Source organism: Ranitomeya variabilis, chromosome 4 (genome assembly GCF_051348905.1).
Source record: "Ranitomeya variabilis isolate aRanVar5 chromosome 4, aRanVar5.hap1, whole genome shotgun sequence".
NCBI lineage: Eukaryota > Metazoa > Chordata > Amphibia > Anura > Dendrobatidae > Ranitomeya > Ranitomeya variabilis.
Window position 1 is genome coordinate 761,816,916 of NC_135235.1, and position 14,008 is coordinate 761,830,923.

General features: G+C 46.5%; 1 long non-coding RNA gene across 1 annotated transcript in view; it reads left to right on the forward strand.

Moving 5' to 3' along the window:
• Positions 1 to 13,687, forward strand: part of LOC143766908 (uncharacterized) — a 58,900-nt gene extending 45,213 nt beyond the window's left edge. Inside the window, exon 3 of the long non-coding RNA XR_013213662.1 lies at positions 13,638 to 13,687. This is a non-coding gene — a long non-coding RNA (uncharacterized LOC143766908). The remainder of the gene's footprint in view (positions 1 to 13,637) is intronic.
• Positions 13,688 to 14,008: the final 321 nt, after the last annotated feature.

Sequence of the window (14,008 nt, forward strand, 5' to 3'; positions counted from 1 at the left end):
TACCGTCAGCTGGTTCTCGGCAGTGTCTTTTGCTCTTGTACCTTCTGCTCCCCATCCTGGTTCCAGTACCGTCAGCTGGTTCCGGGCAGAGCCTTTGGCTTAGGTGCCTCCCTCTGGGTATCCGAGTTCCACCAACGTCAGGTGGTCCTTGGTAGTGCTTTCAGGCATGGGTACCTCCTGCTTAGTAACCGGGTTCCAGTAACGTCAGCTGGTCCTTGGTAGTTCCATTGGCTCTTGGACCTTCGGGTAGCCATCCAAGTTCCAGTTCCATCAGCTGTTTCTCGGCATTTTCTCAGCCTTCTTGTACCTTCTGCTACATTTCCAAGTTCAAGAGACTAAAGACGATGACCCGGAAGACCACCCCTAAGATGACGACGACACCAGAGACGACAACCACCGAGATGACGACGACCCTGGAGACGATGACCCCGAAGACCACCCCGATGACGACGACCCCGGAGACGACGACCCTAGAGACGACGACGACCTGGAAGACCGAGAAGCAGAAGAACAAAAGGCTGCAGAACAAAGAGCAGAAGAACATTAAGCATAAGACTAAATATCAGAGCAAAAGATATCTAAATTATAAGCAGAAGAAGACTAAGCAGTGTATGGGGGTGAGTCCGTTCCTCCTCGTGGTGCCCCTGGATAAAGCCTGATGCTGCAGGCCAAACTGAACGCGGACAAATGTAACTCTTTTGTGACAGGCAGAACGGAAGGTGTAATCTTCAAACTTTTATAGATAACAACTACGGGAATGCCTGTCACAAATAAGAATATGATGAAGAAGTTGAATATGAAGAAGATAATAGTTAAATAAAAAGAATATGAACAATGTAACAAAAAAAAATAATAGGTAGAAGAAGAAGGTGAATAAGGTGAAGAAGGTGATGTCAAAGAAGCTGATGATGAGGATAATAAAGATGAAGAAAGTGTGGGAGAAGTAAAAAAGAAGGTGAAGGGCGTGGAAGTAGTGAAACATCAATAGCTGACAAAATAAAAAAAAATTAACATAGTCAAAATCTTTCTAACGCCGAACGTCATAAAAAATTTTTAAATTCTGGCTATTCTATTTGATTGGGCTAAACCTCTGTGCCTTTAATGTCTCCGCCACCTCCCCCAATACATCCCACATTATTCTTAGTTGTTTTCCTTCATGTAGAATGAACCTACAAGGAAAGAAAGGGTTTATTTTAATTCCGATATTTTCGTCCCATTGACTTGCATTGGGATCGGGTATCGGTATCGGATTAGATCCGATACTTTGACGGTATCGGCCGATACTTTCCGATACCGATACTTTCCGATATCGGAAGGTATCGCTCAACACTATTAGTAACCATACTGGACAAATGTTGTCTCCTGTCACTTTGAATTGATGCTGCAGTACCTGTCGTGTCTGCGGTCATTGCGAAATCACTCCACAACCTGGTCAGAAAACCCCTCTGTCCTACGCCACTTCTGATTTGTGCACCTCTAACACCTCTGCCCTGTTGCCCCCTGCAGCTCGTGTGAGAACCATAACCGGTGCTGTGTGCTGGGAATGTCTGAATCAAACGGTCTACAAGAGTAGCTTGTTTGGTTACCAATATTTGTTCGAGGTTCTCATGTGGCATGATATTTTGCAATTTGCCTTTATAGCGAGGATCAAGGAGGCAGGCCAACCAGTAATCGTCATTGGTCATCATTTTTATAATGCATGGGTCCCTTTTGAGGATACGCAAGGCATAATCCGCCATGTGGGACAATGTTCCAGTTGTCAAGTCAATGCATATGCTGGGTTGAGGAGCACTTTCGGGCAAATCAACGTCACTTGTCTCCCTCAAAAACCCTGAACCCGGCCTTGCACCACCAGCACTTTCTATTGCCCCCTGAGAAGCTTCCTCATCCAAAAAATACTCATCCCCATCATCATCCTCGTCCTCCTCCTCTTTGCCTGCCACCTCGTCCTGTAGACTTCCCTGAGCAGACAATGGCTGACTCATCAAGGCTTCCCTCGTCCTCGGTTGCAGACGCCTGCTCCTTTATGTGCGTCAAACTTTGCATCAGCAGACGCATTAGGGGGATGCTCATGCTTAATACGGCGTTGTCTGCACTAACCAGCCGTGTGCATTCCTCAAAACACTGAAGGACTTGACACAGGTATTGGAGCTTTGACCACTGCACAGCTGACAACTCCATGTCTGCCATCCAACTGCTTGCCCGTGTATGTGTATCCTCCCACAAATACATAACAGCACGCCTCTGTTCGCACAGTCTATGAAGCATGTGCAGTGTGGAGTTCCACCTTGTTGCAACGTCGATGATTAGGCGATGCTGGGGAAGGTTCAAAGACCGCTGATGGTTCTGCATACGGCTGGAGTGTACGGGCGAACGGCGGATGTGAGAGAAAAGTCTGCGCACTTTCAGCAGCAGGTTGGGTAACCCCGGATAACTTTTCAGGAAGCACTGCACCACCAGGTTTAAGGTGTGAGCCAGGCAAGGAATGTGTTTCAGTTGTGAAAGGGCTATGGCAGCCATAAAATTCCTTCCGTTATCACTCACTACTTGCCTGCCTCAAGATGTACAGTGCCCAGCCATGACTGAGTATCTTTCTGCAAGAACTCGGACAGAACTTCCGCGGTGTGTCTGTTGTTGCCCAAACACTTCATTGCCAATACAGCCTGCTGACGCTTGCCACTAGCTGTTCCATAATTGGACACCTCGTGTGCAACAGTGGCAGCTGCAGATGGAGTGGTCGTGCGACTGCGGTCTGTGGACGAGCTCTCGCTTCTGCTGGAGGACGAGGAGGAGGAGGGGGGATGAACGCCTACAGCCAACTGTTTCCTAGACCGTGGGTTAGGCAGAACTGTCCCAATATTACTGTCCCCTGTGGACCCTGCATCCACCACATTAACCCAGTGTGCCGTGATGGAGACGTAACGCCCCTGGCCATGCCTACTGGTCCATGCATCTGTTGTCAGGTGCACCTTTCTACTCACAGATTGCCTGAGCGCATGGATAATTCGGTCTTTTACATGCTGGTGGAGGGCTGGGATGGCTTTTCTCGAAAAGAATTGTCGACTGGGTAGCTCATAGCGTGGTACAGCGTAGTCCATCAGGGCTTTGAAAGCTTCGCTTTCAACTAACCGTTAGGGCATCATCTCTAACGAGATTAGTCTAGCAATGTGGGCGTTCAAACCCTGTGTACGCGGATGTGAGGATGAGTACTTCCTTTTCCTAACGAGAGTCTCATGTAGGGTGAGCTGGACTGGAGAGCTGCATATGGTGGAACTAGCGGTGGTGCCGGTGGACATGGCAGACTGAGAGGGTTGGTTATGGTATTCTTGCTGTTGCCCTATATACAGTGTTTCCTACCACGAACCTGGTGATTTCCTGACTGCTTTGGCCTTGCGACAAAACCTCCACATTTACTGCAGGTGGTGTGGTAAACGGTGGGCTTACAGTGAGGGAAGGGATGTAGCGTTGTTGACTAGCTTCATTGTGAGAGGGTGCTCCAACGTTAAGGGACGTTTGGTAGTTAGTCCAGGCTTGCAAGTGCATGGTGGTTAAATGTCTATGCATGCAACTTGTATTTAGATTTTTAACATTCTGACCTCTGCTTAAGGCCCTTGAGCATTTTTTACAGATGACTTTGCACTGATCATTTGGATCTTGGCTAAAAAAATGCCAGACTGCACTCTTCCTACTATCGGATACCTTTTCAGGCATTGCACACTGAGCTACTTTAACCGGATGGCCATGCTGTCCTATAACTGGTTTTGGATTTGCCACACATTTTTGGCCAGATACGGGCCTGCCAGATGGAACCTGTTGTGATGTTGTTGCCTGCTGCGGCTCCTCCTCCGCTTCAGGGCTACTGCCGCCTGCACCCTGTTCCCCCAATGGCTGCCAATCGGGGTCAACAACTGGGTCATCTATCACCTCCTCTTCTATGTCCTGTGCACCTTCCTCTGTGTCACCGTGTAAGCCGGTGCTATAGCATTCGTGACGGGGCTCAATAGTCTCATCAGGGTCAGATTCAGGATCAGTACACTGCGAGGGCAATGTTCTGATCTGAGTCAAAGGAACAGCATAATAATCTGGCTGTGTCTGTGCATCTGTGCAATCCATGTCTGATTCATCTTGTAATGGGCATGGCCTGTTAACAATTTCCCTTTCTAACCCAGGCACGGTATGTGTAAAGAGCTCCATGAAGTAACCTGTTGTGTCGCCTGACGCATCCTTCACTGTTGTTCTAGGTGAAGGACACAAGGAAGCGACTTGTTCCTGACCGGGAGCATCCACTGACGACGCACTGCTCTGACATTTGGCACTTTCCGAGGAGGAGGCGAAAGAGCTAGAGGCAGAGTCAGCAATGAAAGCCAATACATGTTCCTTCTGCTCCGGCTTCAAAAGCGGTTTTCCTACTCCCAGAAAAGAGAGCCTTCGAGGCCTTGTGTAGCCAGACGATGACGCTGGCTCAACAACTCGAGACTTAGGGGCTATATTGATTTTCCCATGACCACCTGATGCTCCACGACCACCACCACTACCATCATTACCAGCTGGCAATGACCGCCCATGGCCACGACCTCTTCCACCAGACTTCCTCATTCTTGGAAAAATGTAACCAAATTAACAACCGTTATGTGGTCCTGTAAAACCAGGTAGAAGGTGTACGTGAACTTGTTGTGAATTGAAATCTCCCTTTTTTATGTGTGGGAGAATGCAGGGAAAAATCAGGCCCACTGTATTACACTACACCGTTTGATTGGCAGAAAGAGGCTGGCAGATATGGCACTAACAGGACTGACGCAGATAAAAACACTGGCAATAGAAATGTCCCTCTTTTTTTGATATGGGAGACAAGGGATTTAATCAGGCCCACTATATCACAGTATAGTTCCTGTGGCACAAAATGACTGACAGATACCACAGACAGCACTGGCACAGATTTGGCAAGATTATTCTCCCTTTATTTTAATTTTTTTTTTGGATATGGGAGACAAGTGATATAATCAGGCCCACTGTTATACAGTAGGTTTTCTGTGGCAGAAAAAGAAAGACAGATGCCACACACAGGACTGGCACTGATGCAGATTTGCCAATCTTAATCTCCCACTTGTTTTATTTTTTCTGGGAGACTAGTGATTTAATCAGGCCCACTGTTATACAGTAGGTTTTCTGTGGCAGAAAAAGAAAGACAGATGCCACACACAGGACTGGCACTGATGCAGATTTGCCAATCTTAATCTCCCACTTTTTTTTTCTGGGAGAATTGTGAAGAAATCAGGCCCACTGTTATACAGTAGGTTTTCTGTGGCAGAACATGAAAGACAGATGCCACAGACAGGACTGGCACTGATGCAGATTTGCCAATTTTAATTTGCCCCTTTTTTTTTCAGGGAGACTAGTGATTAAATCTGGGCCACTGTATTAGAGTACGGTATATTTTCTGTGGCAGAAAGTGGCTTGAAGAGATATAACAAAAAAAAAACAAAAAAAGGGACTGTACTACAATTACTATCTCCCTACAGTAATCTCAGAAAAGTATGGCAGGCAGCAATAACAAGGACTGCTGCACACAAAAGTCAAAAGTGTGGACAAACAAACAAGATAGCTGTGCAGAAAGGAAGGAGCAACTGGATTTGTGCTTTGAAAAAAGCAGTTGGTTTGCACAGCGGCGTACACACAGCAGCGCAGCTATCAGGGAGCCTTATAACCTACAGAGCTGTTGCACAGAAATATAGCCTCCACTGTCCCTGCAAAGAAAAGGTGGTGTTGGACAGTGGAAATCGCTACAGCACAAGCGGTTTGGGGGTGAATGGACCCTGCCTAACACTATCCCTGCTTCTGATGAAGCGGCAGCATCCTCTCCCTATGCTCAGATCAGCAGCAGTAAGATGGCGGTCGGCGGGAACGCCCCTTTATAGCCCCTGTGACGCCGCAGAAAGCAAGCCAATCACTGCCATGCCCTTCTCCAAGATGGTGGGGACCAGGACCTATGTCATCACGCTGCCCACACTCTGCATGCACCTTCATTGGCTGAGAAATGGCGCTTTAAGCGTCATATGAAACGCGACTTTGGCGCCAAGATAGTGTACCGCATGGCCGATCCCACGCTGGGATCGGATCGGGTTTCATGAAACCCGATTTTGCCAAAAGTCGGTGACTTTTGAAAATGACCGATCCGTTTTGCTCAACCCTAGTCTAGTTATTCTTAACCCCTTAGTGACAGAGCCAATTTGGTACTTAATGACCGAGCCAATTTTTACAATTCTGACCAGTGTCACTTTATGAGGTTATAACTCTGGAACGCTTTATCGGATCCCGCTGATTCTGAGATTGTTTTTTCGTGACATGTTGTACTTCAAGTTAGTGGTAACATTTCTTCGATATTACTTGCGATTATTTATGAAAAAAATGGAAATATGGCGAAAATTTTTAAAATTTTGCAATTTTCAAACTTTGTATTTTTATGCCCTTAAATCAGAGAGATATGTCACAAAAAATAGTTAATAAATAACATTTCTCACATGTCTACTTTACATCAGCACAATTTTGGAAACAATTTTTTTTTTTGTTAGGGAGTTATAAGGGTTAAAAGTTGACCAGCAATTTCTCATTTTTACAACACCATGTTTTTTTTAGGGACCACATCACCTTTGAAGTGATTTTGAGGGGTCTATATGATAGAAAATAACCAAGTGTGACACCATTCTAAAAACTGCACCCCTCAAGCTGCTCAAAACCACATTCAAGAAGTTTATTAACCCTTTACGTACTTCACAGGAACTAAAACAATGTGGAAGAAAAAAATTAACATTTTACTTTTTTTGCAAACATTTTACTTCAGAACCATTTTTTTTAATTTTCACAAGTGTAAAAACAGAAATTTAAACACAAATTTTGTTGTGCAATTTTTCCTGAGTACGCCGATACCCCATATGTGGAGGTAAACCACTGTTTGGGCGCACCGCAGAGCTTGGAAGTGAAGGAGCACCGTTTGACTGTTTCAATGCAGAATTGGCTGGAATTGAGATCGGACGCCATGTCGCGTTTGGAGAGCCCCTAATGTGCCTAAACAGTGGAAACCCCCCACAAGTGACACCATTTTGGAAACTAGACCCCCCAAGGAACTTATCTAGATGTGTGGTGAGCACTTTGAACCCCCAAGTGCTTCACAGAAGTTTATAACGTAGAGCCGTGAAAATAAAAAATCGCATTTGTTTTCACAAAAATGATTTTTTCGCCCACAAATTCTTATTTTCACAAGGGTAACAGGAGAAATTAGACCACAAAAGTTGTTGTGCAATTTCTCCTGAGTACGTCGATACCCCATATGTGGAGGTAAACCACTGTTTGGGCGCACCGCAGAGCTTGGAAGTGAAGGAGCACCGTTTGACTTTTTCAATGCAGAATTGGCTGGAATTGAGATCGGATGCCATGTCGCGTTTGGAGAGTCCCTGATGTGCCTAAACAGTGGAAACCCCCCACAAGTGATACCATTTTGGAAACTAGACCCCCCAAGGAACTTATCTAGATGTGTGGTGAGCACTTTGAACCCCCAAGTGCTTCACAGAAGTTTATAACGTAGAGCCGTGAAAATAAAAAATCTCATTTTTTCTACAAAAATGATCTTTTTGCCCCAAAATTTTTATTTTCACAAGGGTAACAGGAGAAATTAGACCACAAAAGTTGTTGTGCAATTTCTCCTGAGTACGTCGATACCCCATATGTGGAGGTAAACCACTGTTTGGGCGCACCGCAGAGCTTGGAAGTGAAGGAGCACCGTTTGACTTTTTCAATGCAGAATTGGCTGGAATTGAGATCGGATGCCATGTCGCGTTTGGAGAGTCCCTGATGTGCCTAAACAGTGGAAACCCCCCACAAGTTATACCATTTTGGAAACTAGACCCCCCAAGGAACTTATCTAGATGTGTGGTGAGCACTTTGAACCCCCAAGTGCTTCACAGAAGTTTATAACGTAGAGCCGTGAAAATAAAAAATCTCATTTTTTCTACAAAAATGATCTTTTTGCCTCCAAATTTTTATTTTACCAAGGGTAACAGGAGAAAATGGACCCCAGAAGCTGTTGTACAATTTGTCTTGAGTACGCCGACACCCCATATGTGGGGGTAAACCACTGTTTGGGTGCATGGCTGAGCTCGGAAGCAAAGGAGCGCCATTTGACTTTTCAATGCAAAATTGACTGGAATTGAGATCGGACGCCATGTCGCGTTTGGAGAGCCCCTGATGTGCCTAAACAGCAGAAACCCCCCAAAAGTGACCCCGTTTTGGAAACTAGACCCCCCATGGAACTTATCTAGATGTGTAGTGAGAACTTTGAATGCCCAAGTGCATCACAGAAGTTTATAATGCAGAGTCGTGAAAATAAAAAATATATATTTTTTAACAATAAAGATTTTTTAGCCCCCAAGTTTTTATTTTCACAAGGGTAACAAGAGAAATTGGACCCCAAAAGTTGTTGTCCAATTTGTCCTGAGTATGCTGGTACCCCATATGTGGGGGTAAACCACTGTTTGGGCGCATGGCAGAGCTCGGAAGGGAAGGAGTGCCATTTTGGAATGCAGACTTTGATAGAATTGTCTGCGGGCGTTATGTTGCCTTTGCAGACCCCTAATGTACCTAAACAGTAGAAACCCCCAACAAGTGACCCCATTTTGGAAAATAGACCCCCCAAGGAACTTATCTAGATATGTGGTGAGAACTTTGAATGCCCAAGTGCTTCACAGAAGTTTATAATGCAGAGTAGTGAAAATAAAAAATATTTTTTTTCCCACAAAAAAGATTTTTTTAGCCCCCAAATTTTTATTTTCACAAGGGTAACAAGAGAAATTGGACCCCAAAAGTTGTTGTCCAATTTGTCCTGAGTATGCTGGTACCCCATATGTGGGGGTAAACCACTGTTTGGGCGCACGGCAGAGCTCGGAAGGGAAGGAGCGCCATTTTGCAATGCAGACTTTGATAGAATTGTCTGCGGGCGTTATGTTGCGTTTGCAGACCCCTAATGTACCTAAACAGTAGAAACCCCCACAAGTGACCAAATTTTGGAAACTAGACCCCCTAAGGAACTTATCTAGATATGTGGTGAGAACTTTGAAAGCTCAAGTGCTTCACAGAAATTTATAATGCAGAGTAGTGAAAATAAAAAAATATATTTTTTTCCAACAAAAAAGATTTTTAGCCCCCAAGTTTTTATTTTCACAAGGGTAACAGGAGAAATTGGACCCCAAAAGTTGTTGTCCAATTTATCCCGAGTACGCTGATGCCCCATATGTGGGGGTAAACCACTGTTTGGGCGCACGGCAGAGCTCAGAAGGGAGGGAGTACCATTTGACTTTTTTAGCGCAAAATTGGCTGTCGTGTTTGGAGACCCCCTGATGTACCTAAACAGTGGAAACCCCCCAATTCTAACTCCAACCCTAACCCCAACACAGCCCTAACCCTAATCTCAACCCGATCCATAATCCTAATCACAACCCTAACGATAATCACAACCCTAACCCCAAAACAGCCCTAATCTCAACCCTAACCATAACCCTAATCAAAACCCTAAATCCAACACACCCCTAACCCTAATCCTAACCCTAATCCCAACCCTAATCCCAAACGTAACACTAATCCCAACCCTAATCCAAACCCTAACCCTAATCCCAACTCTAACCCTAACTTTAGCCCCAACCCTAACTTTAGCCCCAACCCTAACCATAACTTTAGCCCCCGTCGTCACAAAAAAAGTTCAATGTAACCTTTTTTTTGTACGTCGCGTCCGCCATTTCCGCGGATGCGTGGCCGTAACTCTGCCCCCTCCTCCCCAGGACATAGACTGGGCAGCGGATGCGTTGAAAAACTGCATCCGCTGCCCACGTTGTGCACAATTTTCACAACGTGCGTCGGTACATCGGGCCGACGCATTGCGACCGCCCCGTACCGACGCAAGTGTGAAAGAAGCCTTAGGCTACTTTCAGACATAGCGCATTTTTGAGCGCTATTTTGCGGGCGCTTTTCAAAAATGCGCAATGTCATTTTCGTCTGCCGGCAAAGTGAATGAGAAATTCACTTTGCCGTTCAGACACACCGCAAAAAAACGTGGCGCTTTTGTCTGCAAACACGCCGGCGTAAAAAGAATTGACATGTCAATTCTTTACGCAGCGGCGTGTCTGCGTATCCCCCTAGGGCCCCATATTACCTTCCACACACATCGCCTTTGTCCTGGGTGTCGGCGTCTTTGTACGGAGGGGTTGACACCCAGGACCGGACGTGACGTCGGACAGGAAGAGGGAAGCCCCCGCCCCCCAGTGAAGCAGCATGGAGTCCTTCTGTGTGTGTGTGTGTGCGTGTGTGTGCGTGTGTGTGCGTGTGTGTGTCCCCATGCGACGCTAGTGCCACCATTGTGCTAAGTCGCCGTATGGGACTACTACTCCCATCCGGTATTAGGATGGGAGAGTTGTCCCTGTGTCCGGCGACTTAGCACAATTGTAAAGTTACACAAAACACCTACACACAATACACATACATGACACACAGTACATACAACATATAACACAGAGTATATACTCACCAACAGCACACTTGTAGGCGAAGCCCTCGATCCTCCAGGAAAAAATCCAAAAATAATAAACCAAATTCATACTCCCTGTCCGCAGAATCCATAAAACGAGTGTCCCACGCCGATCGGCTGCTCTCCGGCGATACACTGCCAGGAGCGAAGCTCCTAGCAGTGTATCGCGTACTGTTCCGGAGTTCAATGACTCCGGCGTCTCGGTTAACAGCAGTACAGCTGCGTTGAACTTTCCCACGCAGCACTGCCGCTAAGCGAGAGTGCCGGGGTCAATGACCGCCGGTAAACTCGCTCGCGCATGCGCAGTGACACACCGACAGGAACTATGGCTCCTGTCAGTGTGTTGCTGCAGCCGTGGAGAGCAGACATATCTCTGGATGTGTCTGTTCTCCATGGAAAATCTTGATACGTGGCACTTAAATATGTGGCAATTAAATACGTGACACGTGGCACTTATACGTGATACGTGTCACTTAAATACGTGGCACTGAAATACGTGGCACGTGGCACTTTGATACGTGGCACGTGGCACTTTGATACGTGGCACGTGGCACTGTGGCACGTGGCACTTTGATACGTGGCACTGAAATATGTGGCACGTGGCACTTTGATACGTGGCACGTGTCACTTAAATACGTGGCACGTGGCACTGAAATATGTGGCACGTGGCACTTTGATACGTGGCACGTGTCTCTTAAATACGTGGCACGTGGCACTGAAAGATGTGGCACGTGGCACTTTGATACGTGGCACGTGGCACTTTGATACGTGGCACGTGGCACTGAAATATGTGGCACGTGGCACTTTGATACGTGGCACGTGGCACTTTGATACGTGGCACGTGGCACTTTGATACGTGGCACGTGGCACTTTGATACGTGGCACGTGGCACTTTGATACGTGGCACTGGAATATGTGGCACGTGGCACTTTGATACGTGGCACGTGGCACTTTGATACGTGGCACGTGGCACTTTGATACGTGGCACGTGGCACTTTGATACGTGGCACTGAAATATGTGGCACGTGGCACTTTGATACGTGGCACGTGTCACTTAAATACGTGGCACGTGGCACTGAACTATGTGGGACACGTCGCACAAAAAAGTTACATGTAGTTTTTTTTGTGTCGACGGTCCGCCGAAGCACGACGCATCCGTCGCACGACGGATGCGACATGTGGCAATCCGTCGCAATGCGTCGCTAATGCAAGCCAATGGAGAAAAAACGCATCCTGCAAGCACTTTTGCAGGATGCGTTTTTTCTCCAACGACGCATTGCGACGGAAGCCAAAAAACGCTAGTGTGAAAGTAGCCTAACCCTAACCCTAGCCCTAACCCTAAATTTAGCCCCAACCCTAACCCTAACCCTAACCCTAACTCTAACCCTAACCCTAACCCTAACCCTAATTTTAGCCCCAACTTGTCTTCTCCTGCCGGCCGGCAGATGGCAGCAGATGGCGGGCGCACTGCGCATGCGCCCGCCATGATGAAAAAGCCGGCTGGCAGGAGAAGACAGAAGAGGACCCAGGGACCCCGGGTGAGTATGATAGGGTCCCCGAATCCCCCTATTTCTCTGTCCTCTGATGTGCGATCACATCAGAGGACAGAGAAATAACTGATCGCTTTTTTTTTTTTTTTTTTTTTTGCGGTCGCCGGTAAACTGTTAATTACCGGCGATCGCAAAGCAGGGGTCGGTGCAAATCGACCCCGATCATGTTCTTTGGGGTCTCGGCTACCCCCGGCAGCCGAGACCCCAAAGAACATCCGGGTGCCGGGCGGCGGGCGCACTGCGCGTGCGCCCGCCATTTTTTCCCGGAAAAAAGATGGCGGCGCCCATGGGGAGACACGAGGAGCACCGGGGGAGGTAGGTAAGTATTGGGGGGCTATTGGGGGCCATCGGGGACCACATTTCTCTGTCCTCCGATGTGCGATCACATCGGAGGACAGAGAAATTAAACGGCAAATCGCGTTTTTTTTTTTTTGTTGCGACCGCCGGTAAACGGTTAATTACCGGCGATCGCAACTCGGGGGTCGGTAAAAACCCCCCGAATCATGTTCTCTGGGGTCTTGGCTACCCTCGGCAACCGAGACCCCAGAGAAAATCCGACTCTGGGGGGCGCTATTCACTTTTTCCACAGCGCCGTTAATTAACGGCGCTGTGGTTTAAGTACCCTTAGCGGCCGCCGTTAAAAGGCGTATCGGCGGTCGTTAAGGGGTTAAAGGGATCCCTTTGTTGACCCGGGATCCCTATTGTTTTTGAGTTTTGCCCAAGTTTATTGCTATTTTGAAAGAGACTGTGGAATCATGGTCGGTGAATGGTTCACAAACTGTTGCTGTATATAGTTTGCACCTTCTTAAAGGTGCCCTCTACTGGTTTTACAAAAAGAAGAGCTTTTTGAAGAGACTGTTCCTGATTACAGCGCAAAAGTTCTTGCTTTAAACAAACTTGCAAATTCATGGTTTGCACTGCCTCAGAAGGGACTTGGTTCCCTCTTAAAGGGAATGTTCAGTTGTTGCACTTAGTTGAAACATGATAATGTTGCCTTAAATAGTTAGATAGTAATGTTCTTACATAGTAGTACTATGTAGCTAGCAGTAGAAACGTTAACAATGTTCTTGAATAAAACTGAGGACAAAGTGATTATTAGTATTGATAATAGACAGCCAAAGAAAGATGCAGTAGGCCCGTAGGGAGATAGTCCTGCATACGTGAAAGAGAAATAAAGAGAATGTTGATTTGCACTTAGAATAAGAAAAATGTTAAATTATTGTTATAGCACTTAGTTAGATAGTATACCTTTAGTGGATACACGTACTTAAAGGGAAAGTACTGTTTTGCACTTGTAGTTAGTAAGTAGAATACCTGTATGGGTACTAATGGTTATTTATAGTAAGTTAAATAATAAGTGTTATTTAAAATCTTAAGCACAATGTAAATATGTTTTTGTTTGTAAAGTTCAAGTGTCCTCACCTCCCATAAAGGGACGCACTGTTATATTTGCTTGTTTATAGCATTTCAAAATGTTGTATGTCTTTTGCTAACATGTATTGTTGTTCTTCTTTTCCCAGTCCGGGAGTACTGGATTTAACGGGGGGAGTGCAGTGAGAACCGAAGTCTTAGCAATAAGGAGATAACACCAGAAGGAGTCCTGCCTTAAGATCTCGGCAACATCCTTCTGAGGCACGTAGCCGGTGGCCGGAACACCGAGTTTGTACTGACTCTACGCATTACTCTAAACAACGGCAGGACAGTCAATTCCAAGTTGGCTGCCCAACCTAAATACCTAAGAAGACAACGGAGGCAACTGTGGGAGAGGGGCATCACAAGGGTCCCTATAAATTAACTCCAGGCCTACCCCGTCATACGGGTTGTCCTAGCCATACCATCTGGGGGACAGAGAGAGAGAACATCAGAAACATCTACAAAGGTTGTGAGGGCT